At 42.3% G+C, this 21,792-nt stretch overlaps 2 long non-coding RNA genes across 2 annotated transcripts; both read left to right on the plus strand.

The window, feature by feature from the left end:
• The first annotated feature begins 2,056 nt into the window (after positions 1-2,056).
• LOC311430903 lies at positions 2,057-5,938 on the plus strand. Its single transcript, XR_014689106.1, has 3 exons — positions 2,057-2,261; positions 2,882-2,977; positions 3,267-5,938. It is a non-coding gene; the product is annotated as an uncharacterized lncRNA (long non-coding RNA).
• An 11,606-nt stretch (positions 5,939-17,544) lies between these two features.
• Positions 17,545-18,922, plus strand: LOC311432555. The gene is made up of 2 exons (XR_014690127.1): positions 17,545-17,681; positions 17,917-18,922. It is a non-coding gene; the product is annotated as an uncharacterized lncRNA (long non-coding RNA).
• The last annotated feature ends 2,870 nt before the right edge of the window (positions 18,923-21,792 follow it).

The raw sequence follows: 21,792 nt of genomic DNA on the forward strand, positions 1-21,792 counted from the left end.
GTAGTTCCTCAGGTCTTTCTTTTATCTGTTTTTTGAAATGGGGGCTGTTTCCTGTCTTCCATCACCAGGAACTTCACCAGAGTGCCACAACTTCTTGAATATGATGGCAGTGGCTTAGCAGCTTCATCCACCAGTTCCCTCAGGACCCTTGGATGCTTCACATTAGGTCCCATGGACTTGTGCACCTTCAGGTTCCTTAGATGGTCTTGAGCCTGATCTTCTGCAACAGTGGGTGGTTCTTCATTCTCCCAGTGCCTGTCTTTGCCTTCTGGGACTTGGGCTATATGGCTAGAGCTCTTGCTGGTGAAGAGAGAGGCAAAAAAGCTGTTGAATGCCTCAGCCTTTTCCATATTCAGGGTAACCAGTTCTTCTATTTCCTTCTGAAGATGGCCCACATTTTCCCTAGTCTTCCTTTTATCACTGGTATACCTATAGAAACCTTTCTTGTTGCCCTTGATGTCCCTGGGCAAATTTAATTCTAATAGGGCTTCAGCTTTCCTAACCTGATCCCTGGCTGCTCGGACGATTTTTCTGTATTCGTCCCAGGCTATCTGTCCTTCTTTAGTCCTTTGTAGGCCTCCTTTTTCTGCTTGATTTTGGCCAAGAGCTCTTTGTTCATTCATGCAGGTCTCCTGGTGTTTTTGCCTGACTTCCTCTTTGTTGGGACACCTCACTCCCAAGTTTGGAAGAGGTGATCTTTAAATATTAACCAGCTTTTCTGGGCTCCTCTTCCCTCCAGGGTTTTGCCTCATGGTACTGTATCAAGCAGATCCCTGAGGAGGCTAAAGTCTGCTCTTCTGTAGTCCACGGTAGTGAGCTTGCTGTGCTCCCTCCTCACTGCCCTCAGGATCCTAAACTGCACCATTTCACAGTCACTGCAACCAAGGCTGCCCTTGAGTTTCATATTCCCCACTAGTCACTCCTTGTTGGTGAGAATGTGGTCCATCATAGCACCGCTCCTCATTTCCTCCTTTATCACATGGAGAAGGAAGTTACCATCAATGCATTCCAGGAACCTCCTGGACTGCCTATGCCATGCTGTGCTATGAGTCCAGCAGATACCAGGGTAGTTGAAGTCCTCCATGAGGACCAGGGCTTGTGAACATTAGCCTGCTTCTATCTGTCTATAGAGGGCCTCATCTGTTCAGTCCTCCTGATCAGGTGGCCTGTAGCAGACTCCCATTGTCATGTCCCCTGTCCCTGCCCCACAAGCTCTCTGTCAGCTCCTCATCCATCCCCAGGCAGAGCTCCATGCACTCTAGCTACTCACTGACATAGAGGGAGATGCCCCCTCCTTGTCACCCCTGCCTGTCCTTCCTGAAGAGCCTGTATCCTTCCATTGCAACACTCCTTTCATGGGAGCCATCCTACCATCTCTGTAATGCGAATGAGGCACATCAGTGCACGCCCTGCAGGCATGCAGACATCTCTCACTCCTCTTGTTTCATGGTTCCCATGGTTTAAGTAACCAAAGCCCTGCCTGTGGCACCAGTCCTGTAACAATCTGTTGATTTGCCAGATTCAGCTGGCCCTTTCAATCCCCTTCCCTTTGATTAGGAGCATGGATCAAAGGACTACCTATGCTCCTGAGCCCTTTACTGGTGCTCCCATGGCCCTGTAAGCCCTCCTGATGCTCCTCAGACTGCTGTAGGCTGCATCAGTGGTGTCCATGTGGAACAGCAGCAGTGGATAATAGTCCTTATGCTGCACAAGGCTGGGCAGTCTTTTGGTGACATTCCTGTTACGAGCCCCTCCTGCCCCCCACCAATCGCCTCGGACAGTGATCAAAAAATCTTAGGAAATGTGGATTCCCAGAAAAGCATTTCATTTCAGTGCTGACACGGGTAGATGGTAGGGTAGATGGTACTGTGATAGCTACATCTGAGCTGCCAAGGTGTGTAGCATTGGTATCAGCAGTGACACACTGGGAGTGCCTCTGTAAGCGTTTCAGTGTTATCAGTGAAAACTAACAGGAGTGGGTACGTTGCCCGTGGTATCAGCAGTGACACACTGGGAGTGCCTTTGTATGCGTTTCAACTTCATCAGTGAAAATTAACAAGACTATGGAGAAAGGGTGAAGAAAATGGAGACTAGCGTTGGTATGGATTCTACTTAAAGTATCACTTTAGAGGCGCAAGGAACGCGGGACTGTCAACAACCAGCACAGCCGCAACCGGCACCCAACGCGCCCAAGGCACCCAGCCCCACGTTACCGCGGCGCCTCGCCTCCCCACGGGCGGCCCCCCCGGCTCTCGCGAGAGGTACTGAGGGGAGGGGGCGTTGCCAGGGCGACGGCGGCCGCGCCCCCGCCCTCTGCCTAGGAACAGCCTCCGTGAGGGCGGGGCCAGCGGCGCATTCGCACGTCGTGGCTGGCGCTGCGTGGGTTGCTGTGTGGCGTTATCTAGGTGCTCCTGTTCCAGCAGGGCGATTGCACTAAATGAGCTTTCAAGATCCATTCCAATCCCAAACGTTCTGAAATTCTGTCATTCTGTTTAATGAATGATTTATGAGAAAGTCACATATGTTGCCCACCAATCTCTGTTTAGAACCAGGGTTTAATATGGCTAGTGTGCAAAATGGGACACTGCATAAGCAGTAACAAGACAACGGTCTGCTAGTGGTATAAGGAAACCCAGCCCCTGTTCTATACTTTTTTTACTTTGTCTTTCATTAAAAATGGGTCTGCTGAATGGTTGGCAAAATTAAACATCTTCACAACTGGTCCAGAATTAGGAAAGAACAGGCTATAGAAGACTTGAATGTTTTCACATTGATGGCACCTAGTGAAATTATCCTTCTTGTATAAAATAACTACATAAAACTTAAAGATATTAATGGGCAACTTTTTTGTTTGTTTGTTTTTTGTTTACTTCTGTTTAAGACTACGACTATACAGTCACTGCCCAGACTGCCTTGCTGTCTCTCCCAGCTCTGAGTATCTTTCCTCAACCAGTCCAACATTTTTCTGTCCGTAAAAGTAAGTGCTATGACCAAGCTGGCACCTCATACAGAAATCTGCTTTCCTTTTATTTTGAGAAAAATGATGAAAACTGTAATTCTGTCATTAATGTAAGGGGGAAAAGATGTTGTTACTACTTTTCCACTCTTTTCTTCGGTAAAAAAATAAATTAATTGCCTCTCACAACCATCAACATTAACAGGACAGCTTTTTACCATTAAGAATTCTTGCTTGATAGAGTGTGAGACTCATTTAAATGTTTCATAGTTTTATTCAAAATATGTGTTTTACTTTCATTACATTCTAGTACCTCATCAAACTTACAGTCAGCATATGCTTTCTACTGAATTTGTCTCCAAGCTAAGTTGCTATACTGAAACACAAAACTGTAAGTATTTAAAATTTTGTAATGATTATGTACATGAGTCCACTTCTCCCAGAAAAACTAGCACACAGCCACTTTGACCTCTTTTTCTGGAAAAGTGCTTTGGGGCTGAAAATGCTGATGGCTCTGAACTGATACTAGCAGGATATAATCCACAAAAAAAATAGAGGTCTTTACTGAGTGGTAAGAGCTAATTTAGAACACTTGATTGTGTATGTTTCTACAAAGGGCTTTACTTTGCAATTGGTAGGCACAGCACTTCTTGCCATTTTACCATCAAGTCACTTAGTTCCATTAGATGGTTGTCATCTACTTCAGTTTTAACAACCATGGAACTAACGTATCTCCAACCTACGTTTATGTGCAAACTAACTGGAACTAACTTTATCTACATAACAAAAACTGTGAGTTTTGTGACTTTTCTGTATTATTAATAAATTGAATAGCAGAAGTCTTAACACAGGTTCAGCAGTACTGATGAAGTTACAGTTCACTGGCTATTTATTCCTGTGTAGAACAACTGGCACAGTAATTTAGAGGAATAATTACATGAAATTGTGGTAGGCCTTACAAATAAGCTTTTGATGTGGCAGTAATGGAGAAGGCAAAGCAGTGTTGGAATCCAAATTCCAAATGCGGGAATTGAAGTCTGGATATTTAAGTAATTGCAGAAAAGACCCACATAACTGTTTAGTCCAGAAACTGCATAAAATGGCTCAGAATATAATTGTTAGAATAAATGTTTTCTATTATTAAAGGCATAAAATTATTGTTTTACAGTATGAGATGAGCTTTGCATGTAGATAATACATGGTACTAAAGAGCAGTTAATCTATCATCATTGATTGGATGCTAGAACCAGATAAAGAGCTATCAGCTTAGTAGTGGGGGAAATTAAAGATTTCTGAAGTACATCACTTTGGGCAAAATACTTTAACTTTCTCTATAAGTTAAAACTTCATGGATTTAAAAATCTGTACAGCCATCCCTGGTCCTACTTTTACATCCCTACTTTTCTTGTTCTTTCAAGTCTGCAGTTTTTTTGAACATAACAAGACACTAAGGTCTTGATCTGTGTTTCCCTCTACATGGTGATCTTTTGTTTGTTTGCTTTGTTTTGTTTGCCAAGAGTTTCTTTACCATTTCTTTTTTAAAGTTTTGGAACCAGTCTGACTTTGTTATAGTTGCTGAAGTGAGTCAGTACACTGCCATCTTCCTAAACTACTGAACTGTTTGCACCTTTCCCATTCTTCCTTACTGATTGGTCTGTGACGCTTAAAAGACCATTGTATTATAGACTGCCCACAGATTTTAACTTACACTGTTCAGCTGATGTAATGTCAGCAGCTTAAGAGTTATAACATGCAGGAGGGCTGTGGCCCAAGCCTAGAAAGCTACCAAGAAACCCCACAAGCAACCCCCATCCCAGGCAAAGAGACCAGTCCTGTGAGTCTGCCCAAGAGACATGTGCACCCTGACCCGAACTGCCCAACTTGCTTGGCAGCATGCAGACTTTGCACTGTGCTGCAGGCAGCACTGACCACTGAAATGGAAAAATAGAACAAAATGCCTATTCAGGAGAATAAGCTAAAGTCCCAAAGGGCTTCTTGAAAAAGGACTGGATTCACTAAAGCCTTGAACTGGAAATTGAACTTCAAGGTAAGTGTCACTCAGAGAATGCGGGTTGTGGAGGAGCACTCTTCACCCACAGCTCTAGGGAGCTTACATCGACTTGTAATACTATTACGGGTTGGAAGCTTGTGTTTCCTTATATCCTTCATCTGATATTACAAATGACTAAGAAGGAAACTAGGAAACAGCTCTGCGAACCAGGATTATCCTTGAAAGGAACAGCTGGCCTCTTCGAATTGCAGCTGGGTACCTAAGAACGAGAGACATCCTGAGGATACCATCAATAAGGGCAAAAACAAAGAACTGTAACAGTAATTTATCATCTGAAAAGGAAAAAAACGGTCTGGGAAAAGTAAAATTCTGTTTGAAAGAACAGGAAACAACACTGCCTATTGGTTTCTCATGTGAAGCAGAAATTAGCAGCAATTAGCCTGCTCTACAAGGTGGTGTCCTATGCTCTCTTACTGTCTCTGTGACACAGAAATGTCTTGCTTCCTACCAAAAATTGAGAGCTGCTCTCCAATAACTTCATCTGCTGCCCAAGCTTTTGTTTCCTACAGGATTTCCTTAACAAATTGAACTTTCACTGGAGATGCTTGCCCAACTCCAAACTGTGATGCAGATGAGCTTCAAACTGAGACTTTGTTCATTATTTATTCAGACTCACTTCTGGGGATTGGGCTCTTCAGTGATCAGTTTTCTTAACTTGACTGTTTTGAGATTGATTTTCTTAATTAGATATTTTTGTGGTTGGTTTGACACATACCACACACACACACACTTCTGGGATTGGTTTGGTGCACTTTGTACCAGTAATTCTTTTGATGTATATACACATAATCTGTCATAAGTATGGTCTTGATAAGTATAACCTACGTATAGCCATTGTTACAATATTTATGTTTGTCACGTGTAATAATTATATTCACTGACATAATATTGATAAATGTGTTGAACCTATAATGCTAATCTATATTTACTGTTGTATTAATAATTTTTACAACATTTAATTGCCTTTCTACTTCCTCTAATTCTTACTATTAGTGCTATTCTCTTAAAGCTATTACCAATATTACCAAGAAGCATGTTTATGTATATATATATATATATATATATATATATATATGTGCTCTCCCTTTTAATCATAGTATATTTGGTAGTGGTGATTTGTGGTAATTATAATAAATAGAAATTTATGAAAATGAAGCCTTGTGTCCTTGTATGTTATGAAATCCTACAAACCCATTGTTGTGATCTCTATATCATGACAAAACCCAACACTATTTTTAAGATTTTTAACACCATGACAACAATGTAAAAGTAGCGTATGAGGTCTCTTTTCCCTGTGCTTCCAGTTTGGGTAAATAGCAAGCTGCTATAGCCCTTGTGCTGTATTTGTTCTGAAACCTGACAGGCTCTCTGCAACCAGAGCTCTGAAGAGCCCTTGACAGCAGCTGTCATACTCCAGAACTGAACAAGGCTCTGGAGAAGGGGTATAAGATCTGCATTTTGAAGTGAGTGCTAACAGTATTCTCTCAAATCATATAGAACTATAACTAGCAGAAGCAAGAAGCTTCAGGCTACCCTGTCAATTGCACAGATGCTAACAAGAGTAAATATGCTAAAGATTACAGGCAGAATGAAAACCTGAACATATAAAGAAGTACATGTATTTGTGACCAGAATATATTAAGAAAAACACCAGACTGACAAACTGTTTTTAAATTCTCACAGGTAAACTTGGACAGAGAGCCAAACTAACAAACATCTCTATTATAAGAAAATTGGAAATTATCTCAAGAATTAATTAAGAAAATTTTCTTATTGTCAAGATGCCCATTCCACAGAATGAAGTGATTTTTCTGTAATAAATTTGTGATGATAGAAGCTGTTTGGCTGTTAAATGTATGTGCATCATTATGAAATTGAGTATTGGGCAACATTCAAAGAATATTTCATTCGCCTCAGAATGAGTGCTCTGTCTTCAAGGATGGCAATAAAAAGTCAATACTGTTCTGAATGATTTAAAATTTAGACATTTTTATGAAAAAAAAATCTTTGAAACACTTTTTTTTTTTTTTTTTTAAATTCATTTAAAGTAAAACCTCTGTTAAAACTCTGGAAGGTTATCTCCAGAATTTGTATTTGAATATATCTGTAAGAGTCTTTAAATTTGCCAACACTGTAGCACAAGTCTGTGAATTACAGACTTATGATGAGTTACAAAATGGCATATATGGCTTCTGGGGTCCTACCAGATCATAAAAACTATTTTGTTTCATGTGATCTATTCTGTTCTATGAGAAGATGGTCTTCCCATAAATGTGTAAAAACTACTGAATGGTGGACATCAGAAAAATACAAAAGCTGTGTCAGGACTAAAAAATTGATTAACAACTACATTTTGGAACAAAACAAGTGTCAGAAGCTATAAGCATTAAACATTTTCAGTGTGATTGCCAAACTACCTCTTTTACCATTTAATTGATCATGGTCATTTTGAAAAAGAAAAATGAAACACAGATGTTGGCCTGTTAATGGAATTGTGCATGGCTTCTGAAGCCTGCATGCAATACAACAGTCAGAAAGATGAATACAACTGACTGCTAAGATGACATGGAGAATGAACTATTCAAAAGGAGGCTGAAGAGAGGTCAAGACAGCCAAGATGTCCTTGCACAGCAATACTAAGAACCTGATTAACTGAGCTCTATAAACACTTTTGATAACTGTTTAACTATGAAAAAAAGAACTGTTAAGGCTCACAGACAATATCACGTCAAGAGCATAGCCTGTTTAAATTGACCCTGAGGTGTGGAATCACATTGGTTAGAAGGCATATCTAGAGGTGATGTTGACAGATTACCTAAAAGCACGCATTATTAAAAGCATGCCCATTTACAACAGGTTGCTCAGGACCTTGTCAGGCTGAGTTTTTAGTGAAGAGTCTAAGACATTTCTGGGCAAACTAGATATGTCCTTATGGTAAAAATTATTTTGTACATATCTAGTAATTATTTCTTGTGTTTCAGCTTGTGTCCATTTCTTTCCATCTTTCTACACTGGACTCTAGCTCTGTTTTCCCTATACCCTCCAATTAGTTACTTGTGGACAGCAGTAAGATCTCTCCTTCCTTGTCTCTTTTTGAGGCTGAACAAATCCAGTGCTCTTACCTCTCTATGTATGGCTCGTGCTCCCACCTCCTCACCAACTTGGTGGTCCTCTGTTGACTCAGTCCAGCCAGGTCTTTCTACTACTGGACAGCCCACAGCTGGATCCCACGCTAGAAAGACCACACGTGCTGAAGGTTTGCTCTCAAGGAGAGCAGTCACTTCGCTCCACCTGCTGTCTACGTGATTATCACACAGCACGGTGGGCGGCTGGCTGCCTTTGCCACAGGGGTGCGCTGCTAGCTCATGCTCAGCTTGCTGCCCACCAGGACCATCTGTGCCCCCAGGTCTTTTATACAAGGCTGCTTTCTAGAAAACGGGCCTCAGTTTGCATAGTTGCACGGGATTATTCCATTCCATTCCAGATGCAGGAATGGCATTGCCAATGTTTATGCTGACCACTAGAAATTTCTCATAGTCATAACTGGAAAAAAAAAAAAGACAGAATCACGAGATAAACATTTCATAGATTTCCTATGAGGTTTTATCAGCTACTTTTAAGCTATATTTCTTATTTAATATTTAGATGTCAGCTAACAGGTAAGATATAGCATGCCTTAAATACCTAATAAAGTTACCAGAAATAAATATTTATTAACAAGTTACTTCATTGATATTTCAGTGGCATCAATCTAATACCGATTTAATTACTGCCTACTTCAATTGAAAATAATTAGAGTGGCATAAACTTTTGATAAAGCCCTCCTAAGCAATCACACAGGCATACTTAATTACAAATGTACCTGGCAGCTATTTATTTGACACCAACATACAGAATTTAAGCACCAACCTAAATCAATGCTTATCCCAGGGGTTACTGCACTGACCTAAGATTTTAATTTAACACTTCCTGAAACTGCATTTATTTATATCTATGAAGAATACCTAGCTTACTGGGTAAGCAGTAAATTCTGAAATTCCCTAAATTACTTTTTAAAGATGACAAACTCTCTAGGTACTTTGAATGGAAAATATTATTGTATTGACTGACAGGCTACCAGAATTTATGATTATTAAAAGATGCTCCCTAACAAAACATGTAACCCTACCCTACATACAGGATTTTGAAACATAGGCATCCCTTTGGTTCCAATCTACTATAGAAAGTGTCCAATTAATACAAGCTTTTCTTTCCAGTGGTTGTTAGTTTTGCTTCCTTCAAGTCCTTACAAATGAAGCCAACTAGAATAAATTTTCAACATTTTCAGAGAATTAAATGGGGATACAGCAAAAAGACTGGACTTTGGAATAAGCACACATTAAATCCAGTAGGAAGCTGAATCATTTACTAGGTGGCAATTCCTGGACATGATTTCACAGAAAATAAAGAGGTGAGGGGTAAGCAAAGCAGCTCCCCACACTACACTCTTTTTAAAAACTTGTGAGAAAAATTATGGTAGGATAAAGGTATTTCCCTTCTATCATTACATTAAATGTTAGTGTTTGCATAGTATTTTGAGATTGTCTCCTGCAAGTATTAAGTTGAACTGAGTTTTAGTATTAATACCTAACAAGCATCTTATTTAATTTTCAAAGACGAAGAAAGGATTCAAGATTTTGGAGGTGAGGTTAGGCAGGTGGTTGCTTCTGTTAGCCTTATGGTACAAAAGGTCAACAGCACTCACCAAAAGCACTGGCTCACAATTTCCTTGTTGTGTGGAGTTTTTTCCACTCTTTTTCCAGGAAGATCCCCATGCTGGCATGTCCCCATCCGCCTGAGAGACCAGGCTGACAGTGGGGAGAAAACTGCAGGAACCCCCCTGTGCTTCAGGAGTGCTGAGGTGCAAACACCCTGCTCGGCTGCGCACGTAATCCAGAAGCAAGCAGGGTGTTCCCTGCATGTCTTTGCAGCCTTCTCTTGTGGGTTGAATTACGATGATGATATTGAATAATGATGATTGATATTGAATGATGATATTGAATGATGATGATGATGTTGAATAATGATGGCGATGATGATGACGACGCCGACGACGATGATGGTAGTGGTGATTATGATAATAACAATAAATTTGTCGCTTTATATATTTATTTATTTTAATAATTTTTGTTTTCCTGTGTGTGTTGCTGGCTGCTGCCGGCAGAGGGCGGCTCCCACCGCGTTGCTGCTCGGCCAGGAAGAGGGACGGCTACGGGTGCGGAGCCCCGAGGACGGCTCACCTGCTTGTGCCATGGGGTTTATGGTAGCCACCAGGCCTGCACCACCACAAGCTCGCCCAGGAGACCCCAACAGCCTGGCCGCCTCTCTGTCAGCTCTGCAGCAAAGGGATGTGAGCATGCTGCCTGTGGGAATAGAAATGTTGTTTTTGCAGAGTTACATTGTTTAGAAGGAGGGAATGTGGTACTGAGATATGCTTACAGTGATAAGAAAGTTTAGCAGGCGACCTTGTAAAATGCAGACAATCAGACTCCTTAGGACAATTAGGTGAAAATCACGGTGTCAAGTCAAGTCAGATAAGTGAAGAAACATTACCACTTCAAGCAGTAAAAATGTCAAAAGAAATTTGAAATTTAACAGGCCGGCGACTGAAGGCCATGCATTGTTTGTGAAGCATCAGATAGATTGTGAATCTGGATTACCCACTCAGTGGGGAAACAGGGGAGGGTCCTGCCATCAAAAGGTATATAAACTGTGTTTTGGAACTAGTAGATGCGCTCTCTCCTGCTTGTGGGGCGCCCGCCATTGCAATCGCGAATAAATTACTACTTCACTGAGATCCTCGCCTGAGCCTAAGTTATTGGCTACGGAGTGTTTCTCACACTGCCCTTCTCTCCAGGCCAGTTACACAGCCCCATGCCAGCGCTGCTAAGGAGCTCACAATAACCATGTGAAGAATGAAAATAAAAGCCCCAGCCACCATTCCTATACCCCCTCCCCGAAGGAAACCGCTTCCTAAGTGTATTTGTAGACCAGCCCAGTCTCTCTCTTGTGCATGTTTACATCAAGAAACAAAATCTGCGTGTTTGGTCAGCCTGAAGCACAAGCAGAGGGTATTTAGCCACACAGGCCTCCTTCTTCAAGCACTTATTATAAATGTTATCTGCTAAGAAACAGATAAACATTATAGCTTTGCAGTATATAACCAGGGATGCTGGATATGTCTTTGAAGGTGATGTGCTCACAGCAGTGGTATAGCAGTAGGAAATGGCTTTATCTGCTGTTACCTCAAGGCATCCCATAGGTAGGAGAGTTATTGGATGTGCTGAAATTCCCCAATAAAACCTCACACAGGGGATGGGCCAGGTGTTGCTCCATCAGTATGCAGCACCACAGCCAGCAGGGCAGAAAAACACACACCAGCAGGAGAGAAAATTGATGAAAAGCAGTGGGAACAAAGTAAATGCTTTCAGATTCTGTACAGAAATTCCCCTTTGCTGAGGTTCCCTTTAGTCTGTGGGGTCACGACAAGACCTAAAATATTCTGAGGTGAGACTGAGGCTGATCTGATTACCCAAGATCTGTTATTGAAACAGAAATGAAGGCTAAACTGTGAGGGAGAGGAATTATTTGTGATTTACAAACTCAAGAAATGTGACAATGGGCAGAGAGTGGGAAACCTAAAATCTTCCAGATGTATCATACTCCATAAAGCTGCCATGAAAATGATCTTTCTGGTTCTCCATTTTTTTATGCATCCATGGTGTTGAGCAGTGTGCTAGATGCTCCACCCTGCAAGCAAGCAAATATTCCCTGTAGTCAGTAGTACAAGGCTGTAGATGTTCTGAGGCAGAGGTGGCAGCAGCCTGCAATTATTCTTGTTTTGCTCAGCCGTTAGCACTGGAGTACCAGCTCCTCTAGGGAGCAGCATATTACAAGGAGACAGAAAACAGCCATAGATTCTGTGAGATATGTCTGAGTTACAGAAGATACCCCACAGGACTCCCTGCAGGATCTGAACTTAACCTCAGGCGTGCTCCTCAGATATGCACATACAGACACTCAGCTTTCCTTAGACAGCATTCTCTGCAAGGTCTGAGCAAAAGACCTTCTAAAAGAGGATGTTAAAAGCACTCAAATCCTTCCCTGTCAACCTACATGTGTGTTAGAAGCAGCGGGAAAGGGAAGAATTAGCTATTTAAACAACCACGTTAAGTCAGACCTAATTAGGACCAATCTTGAACAATAAGTGCACAAAGAAAAAGAAGAGGTTTTGTGGAAGAACGGCAAGAGAAGTCAGCCTACTATTAACTGCATCTTGTTTAGCTGTGTTACTGCAACTGACCCCATTCAAATCTTTAACTGGCATCTTGGTTTAAAATCCAAGCTAGCAAATCCACAACAGGTTTATTCTCACTCCTAGTCGTGCATTATTCTCTCCTTCTTTATCAAACGTGCATGAAAATTAAAACTCATCTACGATGAGTTTTACCACCCATATGTGGCATGGCCCAGCTGTGGAGTAACTCCTGTATTGCCTGGTGATGGGTTGCTTCACTTCCACTGTAGCCAGTAGTGTGGTGGAGCAGGACCTTTGTTTCCATTGAATCTAAGGGGAAATAGGAGTGTGCAGCATCACTGGGAGGAAGGAAAAAAAAAAAAAAGAAAAAAAAAAAGCCAGGTGTTAACATTACAAAAAGGAAGAGTGGAACATCTGAAGTGCTGTGAAGATGTTGGCCTGGAAGAAGATGAAGGTTTCTGAGAAGATTCTCCTCTGACCGGTGCTATGCTGTGCAGGCTGCCCCCTCTGGGTTCCTGCCCTCCTGTCTGGTTTTCAGCTTTTCAACAGACAGATCAGTCAACAATATGAGTTTTGAGGGCTGTGATCAGATGTAAATCTATTTGCAGATCTTGTCAAGAAAACCCTCAGAAATCCAAGTATTTCCCTGCAGAGGAGAACACAAGGAGAAGGTACTTTTTGTTAATTTCTCCTGAGGTTCTCTGACACTTATGGAAGAGGAGAAAAATGAGGCAATCAGCTTTCCTGTAGGTGCCTCTGGAGACAAGACAGATTCAGGCTTGGTTTAATCATCATGCCTGGGCAAACTAATATTCACTAACCCATTCAAAATTGCTCTGTAGAAGGGTTGCAGTTACAGGACAATCTCCTGGCAGACAGGGAGGTCTGAGGCACCTCCACCCAACTGCCCCAGTGAGAGGTGTGAACTGGAGCAGCCTGGGATCTTGACTTCTCAGTGTCCCTTTTCTTCTTGGTCAGGAAGCTTTTCTAAACTCCTGGAGTTCCCTCGGTACAGGAAATGATGCTCAGTGTGGCTTTGGCTTTTGTATTTGCATAAGGCAAGAGAGACAGGATAGTTCACTTAAAAAGTTTAGTCTGAGGTTCCCAACTGCACTCTACTGCCTGTGCCCATGACAGAGCCATGTGCTTGGTAGCCAGCAGAGGTGGCAGCACTGGGGTTTGCCCACACAGACTTAAAGAAGGTGCAGAGATGCTTTAAGCACGTTGGCTGCATGCAGCTTGCAGGGGTTGGGGGGGCAGCTGAGAATAACCCAAGTGCTGTCACGCACTGGTTATGCCTTCTCCAGCACCCCAGTCCAGGGATCAGGCACCAGATGTGTCCTTACTATGGTACGGTTTGTGCAGTTGTGCCACGACCACCCAGCTGCTCACTTTTCTGGAAGAAGATATGAACTTTCTGTCACCTTCAGCTGAATTTCCCAGAGAAGTAAATGTTTCAGCAGTTTCAGTTCTTTGAGGCTGTTGAAAATCATTAGATGGATAGAGGTGAGAGGGAAAAATCAGCAGAATCTGTTTGACATCTGCTGACTGCCTGAGCGTCATGGCCCCTGGCCAGTTCCAGCATGTGTAGTCTTGTGACGGAAAGGGAAAAGACACAGAAGGGGCAGAACATTTGGAGGGGGTTGTGAGGGCATGGGACTGTATCACACAAGGGGGCAGAGGGAAGGCAAGGAACCAGACTTTGCTAGTCCTTTTGGAAAAACTAGAAAAAAGACCATAGATCTTCTGAAGCTCCTAAGGCAGATGGAGGTGGCAATGGACTGGGTGCTGGTCTTTGCCCTGAGATCTTTCACCCTGCAGAGACCTAAGGGATGGAAACCCCTTCCTGAAGTTTAAATCTCCACTGAAAGACTTTAGAATTGCTGTCAGTGTGTTTATTTCCAGATCCAGAGAGGATAAAGTGCAATTTTGGGCCTGGGTGAATCCAGCAGGAAACTTAAGAACTGAGCCGAAAGAATTTGCCATTGGAAAGGGAGTTGTTGTGGTCATGTTGTGGTCAGCAGATGCCTTAGTGCAAGCCTTAACTTTCCTCTGAGGCAGTCTCAGAGTGGGCAATAGGGCTACACAGCATTTATTCACAACACACTGATGTTCATTTCTGATGGTGTTTACCAGGGCTGCTTTAGGGTGAGAAGCTGGCAGAACACCTGAGACGGACATTTCTAGTCGCATGGATGGAGAGAGTCCTGGCTGGGGACCAACTGGAAAACTGTGCAGCATTAGTACCTTTCCTGGTCCACTGCAAATTCTGAAGTCATGATCATTAAACTTTATTTCCATTATACTGGAGGGGGCTCTGAGGCTGAAAACTTCATCAACACAGTGTACAGAGACTCCTTTTTCACTGGAGTTAATTCTTTGTAAATGGTAAAATGCTCTAGAAATAGGTCTCGTGATAGAAATCCTGACCCCTCATTGTACCTCATCTCGAAAGCCGTTTTCATATAAACCTTCAGGAAAGTGCACAAGCATCAGCAACCCATCTCGGGCAATAAATTAAATCCAGATGACAAAATCAAATACAATTTCTTTCTTCAGAATCATAAGATGCCACGACAGGTGCAGCATGGCAGAACCATGGTAAGATTCTACAAACTTAAACAAGATGTGATATGGGGAAAAAAAGAGAAGGTGGCTTTGCTCAGGTCATGCACCTAATGAAAAATAAAGAGCAATAAGCCTGCTTTTATCAGGCTTGATCAAATTTTAGACTTCTAGCTGAGTTGTTGCCTGTACATTGCTGCAAAGCCCACGGTGCCCTGCCAAGTAAACAGCTCCTTCCCATCAGAAAGCTGCAGTGCGTCTCCCTGTGAGTCATATTTGACAACTTTCTATAAACCATGCTGCACTGATATGCACCTTGGCAATCTATCCAGGATCTACCTGTAACCTTGTTCTCAAAGCAGCCCAATTCTTACTGCCGTGCTCCAGTATTCATTTTCTGAACCATTCACCAGTCATTTCTCTTTCCATTTTGCACTCCACACAAATATATAAAAACTACACTAAAAACATATTTTAAAAACATATATAATCATCTTGCCTGTGTGCTGGTGGGGACTGCACTGTGCACAAAACCACCACAAGACTGACTGTTGCAGTTTAAAAACAAACAAACAAACAAACAAAAAGCAACAACAAAAAAGCCTGTCTCTCATGGCCCCTGGAAAAATAGCACCTGAGTACACATTGCCTCTGCCAGAGATCATCCAAGCCAATGAGGGGAGATGAAGAGAATGAGGGATATACAGGGCAGGATGCTGCAGGGGTGAAATTGCTCCAGTCGGCTCCATAAAGTTCCCAAAGCACCCAGAAGCAATGTGGGTTTGTTGCAGTGAGGCTGGCAGTGAACAGGTTGCTAAATGCACCCCACCTTTATTATTCCTTGCTGTTTTGGCTGCTGTTTTGGATGCCTGGTGCAAGTCAAGATGTTCATACTTTGCTCCTCTGCAGTGTTTTTATTACTGAAGCAGGGGGTGTGGGCAGAAAGGGACCGGTGGCTTTCTCGGGGCTGGGCCACATCCTCGGCAACTGCAAGGCTTTCTGGCAAATCTCCCATGTTTCCACTCATGGAAATAAACCTGTGAAACCCCCTGTTCAGGCCAAGACTTTGTATATTAAGATGTTTGCCAGAGGCTCCTAGGGGAACAGGAATAGATATAGATGCTGGAGCTGCAGCTGCTGGCTTGCAAAGAGGACTCTGACCTCAGCATTTTCTGTCTTCCCTGCCATTTGTATTTGCCCTAGTGCTTAATGTGACCATATCGCATGTACAAGGCAATAGGCTGGATTTTAAGGAAATATATCTCTGAGAGTGAAAAAAGCTTTTGCTTTACAAATCATGTCTGTTTCTAGAGTAAATCTCTGATCTGAGGCAAAGAACTCCGTGTATTTAAACTTAATATTATTTTCCTGTTCATAATTGACACAAAACTCTAATGTCTTTTTTATGGCTTCTCCTTGCAACCTGCTTCATAACTCAGAGGGAAATTTCAGTGCTCTCTATTGAACTGTGGCAGAGACAAAGGAAATTTTAGAGGACAAATGAAGGATGTGCTTGAAACCCAGAGAGGTTAATTGGTGCTCTGCTCGGTATTGATCTTGCTTTCTGCTTCTGAATTTGGCATGGACTCTGAAATCCTACCACAGGCAGATTGCCATTAAAGAGTTCCGTGTTCATGATCCCAGCAGCATTAGACACTCTGCAGTTCTGATATCCACCTTGCAATATCAATCTAGCAGACTTTCTGCCATTCCAGACCCTCACCTAAAATCACAGGAATCTCCGCATCCAAGCAGTCTACTATAAATTGTACATCAATCCCTGAAAAACAAAACAAAGCAAAGCAAAACATAAGGCTTGCAAAGTGTTGCTTAGCATTTTTGCACTGCCATGTTTCATTCTGTAGAATTGCTGATCATGTTACAGCTTCAAGTTTCTCCACATTAATTGCAATGATATTTTTCAGTCTTTTCCTGCCAACCAAGCTGCTGGCTTTTGCTCAGAAATCACATGTGTGCTAGGAAGAAGAGGATTGCTGTCAGCTGGCTCTAGTCTGCTTTGCCAGGGAAGTAAGGGTGAGGTGCACAACACCAGGTTCTGCAGCTGGGGAGGAAAAAGGGTGTGCTGAAAAGGAGCTTCAGTGTGACTGCTGAGCAGCCAGAGTCTGGCTGGTTGGCTTCTCCTCTGCAAGGAATCCCAAAATTTCCATGACTGTTCCTGTAACTGGAAGAGCTGCTTGCAATGCTCTGAAGAAATGGTGAACTCCTTGTGAGATGAAATTCCTCAAACACTTTGTCCCTAGCAAAAACTGTTCTGAGTTTTGCTTCCCACATAGCAAAAAGGGAAAAAATGCCAGCCATAAAGCTCTATTGCGTGGTGCTTGTTTTAATGCCATCTCTTTTTGAGGCATCTTGTAAACAAAGGTGTTTTTTTACCTAGGTCCTGACTTTTCCTGTCACACTTGACATTTCCTTTGAACATCTTCATCTTCCTCTTGTAAGGCAGCAAACTTTGCTTCTCTCTTTTCTCTTCCCTTCCTTTCCCTTGTGCCTCCTATAAAGAGCAGAGAAATTTACTCCCCATATTGATCTGCCATTCCTGCCCAGCTGATTTCTGTTTTCTCTCAGGCTATCCAGCAGGTTTGGGTGATTAAAAGGCAATGACTGCGTGTATTATAAATCTCTTCTCTGCCTGAGAAGACTTTCATTTGTTCATATATTGAGCGTGGCAAAGCCCTGTCAGCCTTGAAAATGATCTGAATATAAATAGATTGCCTGCTTTAGCCATGTTTTCAGAAGTCAATTGAAGGAGTGCTGAGCAGATGCAGAACCTGGTAAGATGTCAGTTTTGCCAAGCAAGTTGCCATTTAATTAACATGGCAATTATTTGTCAGGAAATCAGGAGAGAGTTTGGGGAGCTATGAGAGGAAAAAAGGCCATTTTTTAAGTAGCCTTAAAAAGTTCAGAAACTTAGTAGTACTCCTCCTCCCTTGGAGGTCTATGAGCACTCAGACAACTTCTGCATTTCATCAAGAAATTGTCTGTACAAGGGCTAAAAACATTTTCTAGGGGCAGTGGGACTCCATCTTCCTGTGATAAGAGACCAGAAATTCAGCATCTTGGTTTGCATGCTCCATATCCTCAGCTGTGTACAGCGTTGTATCCAGTGATGAGTTCTAATTCAGAAGCACTCTATGGCATCAGGCACTGAGGATAATCTGACTGGCACCTCTAGAAGTCTTCTTGACCACAAAGGGATTTCTCTGTTGATTTTCTACCAGACGTGGAAATGCAAAACTAATGCAAATGCAGTAAACATAGCCCCGTGGATAAGCTGTGAGAAGATCTGATTTCTGTTTGGGGATCTGCTGATTATAACATGGAAAAATACTCTGTTATATTTAGGACTGAGAGATAGCAGCTTAAGTGTAATATTTTTTGCAGTCACAAAATTGTGTTCTAACCTTCAGTGCTTGTACCTTTTCTGTGCACTAAACTTCCCAGCAATTGTGACCCCAGGGCTAGTGTTCTCTAACCTCTAGTCTGGAAATTACTAATGGTTTCTAAGATATCAGTAGGTGATCTGTAGAAGAAACACAATTTAAAAACAAGGTGAAATTATCATACATGGAATCACAAACATACGAAAAGGGGAAAATACAAGTATTGAACATCACTAATTGTATTTGGTTGCAAATAAAAGCTATTGCAATGACCGGAAAAACAGCTTTTTGATTTTTTTCCCCAGAGAAGTAAGTTGCTCTGGATTTGAGAAGAATCACTCTTGACGCAAGGCTTTTTGCTGCTGTCCGTGCAGACAACCATACGCACCGCTGACACAGCCAAGCTGCATGTCTTGTGTCTAAATGCCTGCAGGGTGATTCCCAACCTGTTCTGCACCTGGAGCCTTCCACAGACCTAACTACACCTGACACCCCACCACCCCAATAAGCGTAGAGGTGTTTGGCATTTTCCCTCTGAAGCACAAACTCTGCAGTAAAGGCAGGTTCAAGCTGCAGAAGAATCAAAATCAAATCTCCAGTTGCCTTGATGGAACACCAAATCCCATCTCCCACCTTCTGGGAGGGTGTTCTTGTCCTGAGGCTCCTACAGCTCTCAGCCTCTCCCTCCCGCTTGGTGTGGGACATCTGCATCTTACCTAAGCTAACCACAATTTTGCAGCTCAGGAGACAGGATACTGGCTCATGAGGAAGACCTGAGCTCCAGTCCTTGCTCAAAAGAAAAGATTGGTGCTTTAGCAATGTATTTGCTAGCAAAGCTTTAAAGAAAGGCAGAGCACTGAGGTGGGGAGCCAGGTCAGCAAGTAAACGCCTGGAACAACCATTTTCTGAAGAGATGAACAGGGCTTTTGTGCTGGGGGCCTTTACTGCAAGTGAGGAAAGCATATTTCCTTCATTTCAGTGTCTTTGGTTTAGCTCGATCAATGACTTGATCGTTAAAAGTAAGACATTTATTTTTTCTACCCACCTGGTTAAGAGATTATTTCTTGAACGACAATTTTCCTTGTTCAATAATTCAGCCGACTTTAAATATAGAATGTGTTTTGATACCTTCTTCTTCCATAAACAAAGCGTTTAATACAGTTTTATTTAATAATGGAAAACAACTTTGTCTTTTTGTATGCTATTAAAACCTAATTTCTATACAAAGGCAATGTGACAATACTCGTAAGTAAAGAATTCAATTACCTAGTAAATACAAAATATCATTTACCATTTTCTGATACAATAAAAGCAAACATTAAATGTTTGAATAAAAACTTAAGTTGTTTAAGTAATTAAACATATCACGTGTTAAATTAGCAAAACAAGAGAGCAGGAGATATAGCAAAAGGCTTCAGGTGCTATGGGAGAAATCTCAGTGGTTGCCAGCTGGGGAAATGAGTGAGTACAAATGCAGGAGTGAAAGCAGATCACTTTAACCAAGGTCACTTGCTTTCTCCTTTAAGTGACAATTAAAGTACTGCTTAAATCGTGTGCACATAAATCTCTCCATCCAGCTCATTTTTCACAGCAGAAGGCAGCAAGCTGAGTGTCTCTGTGATCACGAGAGAGGAGGAAGGCAACACATGCTAGCAGTGTTGCTGCGGGCTGCAGTTTCTGTTTGCCTCCATCCATTCCCAGCCCTCCCTCACAAAGGGCTTCTAGCAAACATCCTTTTCACTTCACATTTCTCTCTGCTGCCCTTCTTGGAAGTGAGGCTGCTTGGCCTTCCCCCTCTCCAACAAGGTCTTTACCCTTGTTCATCCATCCCATTTATGCTCCCCAGAGGTCTCACGCACTGGAGAGATGCTTGTGAAACCATCACGTGTGTGTGAGCAGAGTCACTCCAGCACTGCACATCCTGCTCACACCTTGTACTAAGCCGACCCAGCCCATGTGCAGTGTAGTTCCCCTGCATGCCTGTGGGAGACTTTCCAAATCACACCATGATGCCCACTGCAGCCAGATCTCCCAGCAGCTGAAAGGGCTCCAGCTCTGCAGCAGTCCCAGGGAGAACCACGGCCCGGGGGATAAAAAGAAATGGGGGACGGCATTTGGGCTGCTAAAATGTGTTGGCTACTGGTTAATGTTACTGTAAATGTGATGGGGGGGGAACTGACTCAAAGTAGGTTTGCTTGCCTTGGATGAAAGGCACAACTGCAGGACTGCGCAGCCATGTGCCTGCACCTATGTGGAGAGTTTAGCACAGAGAAGAGTGGGGTTTGCATCCACGCAAGACTACTTTGAATCTAGGCTGAGGGCATTTACTGTTGGAAAAGAGTTAACATTTCCTCCTCCTTAGCTGTCATGAAAATGAGTCATAATTTAATTGTGGGCCATTTTCTATGCCAGATGAATGGTGCAGTGATATCTGAAATGATAAAAACAATGCGAAGATGAGAATGTCACATTCTAGCATTCAGATCACAGACCTCTTCCTTCCCTTCATTGTGTTCTGCATTTTTTCAAGTGTGAAATGAATAAAACAAAAATGAAAGAGCAGCTCACCTTTCAAGATGTGCATGATTTTATAGCAAGTGCTCTGTGCTTATTTTTGATTTGCCTTTGAATCTTGCCTATTATGATATTTACTACTTTTAAAACTGTTTCTCAGTGGAATCAATTCTGGTTAAGTATAAAGTCTGAAGGTAAATGTACTAACCCAGATTTGTAAAACGCTTTGCAAATGTGATTAAAACCAGTCTAGCTTTACATGGTAAATAATAACACTTATGCATCTGACAGGGACATGTAACTGAATGCTCCCTGTGAGTGCAGTACTGCATTAATGCCCTCCTTTGTCAAGTCATACATCTTAACAGTGTCCCACATACTATATGGGACATCACATACTAGGCTGATGTGTACTGTATTAGACTCCATAATGCCCTTAATAAATCTGCCCTACTTTCTTTGTTGATACGCTCTTCTAATATTAGAAGTGCTGAGCCCTATAACGCAGCCTGATTAATATTCAAAGAAATATTCTCCTATTACTACACAATCCTCATTCATCCACTTTTGCTCATTTGCCCCGTGTCAAAAGGTGATGTGACCTTGAACATCCAAAGACAGGCATGCAGCTGGAGCATATAGGAGCATATAGCTGAAGCACGCCGTGTGTGCCACAGGGGTGGTGTGTGGCACCAGGAAGCTCCCTGCTGCAGCCCTCGCTGCGGTGAGAAATCCTGAAGTCCTTTCATGAGGGTGTATTTGATAAACCACAGTTGCTGAACCAGTTCTCAAAATAGTAAGTATCTGTGTTATTCCCACTGATTAATATCTGAAGCCTGATAATATGCAGTTATCTGAGCTGTTAAAATACTTTGGAAGAAACATTCTCCTCTGAAATAAAGCTCCTTTGAATGTACTCCTTGAGTGCATTTTCATTTCAGGAGGCAGATTAAGCCTTGCTTATTTATTGACAGGAATTTCTAGTGTG

This window comes from Aythya ferina (genome assembly GCF_964211825.1).
Source record: "Aythya ferina genome assembly, chromosome: 2".
In the NCBI taxonomy this organism is placed as follows: domain Eukaryota; kingdom Metazoa; phylum Chordata; class Aves; order Anseriformes; family Anatidae; genus Aythya; species Aythya ferina.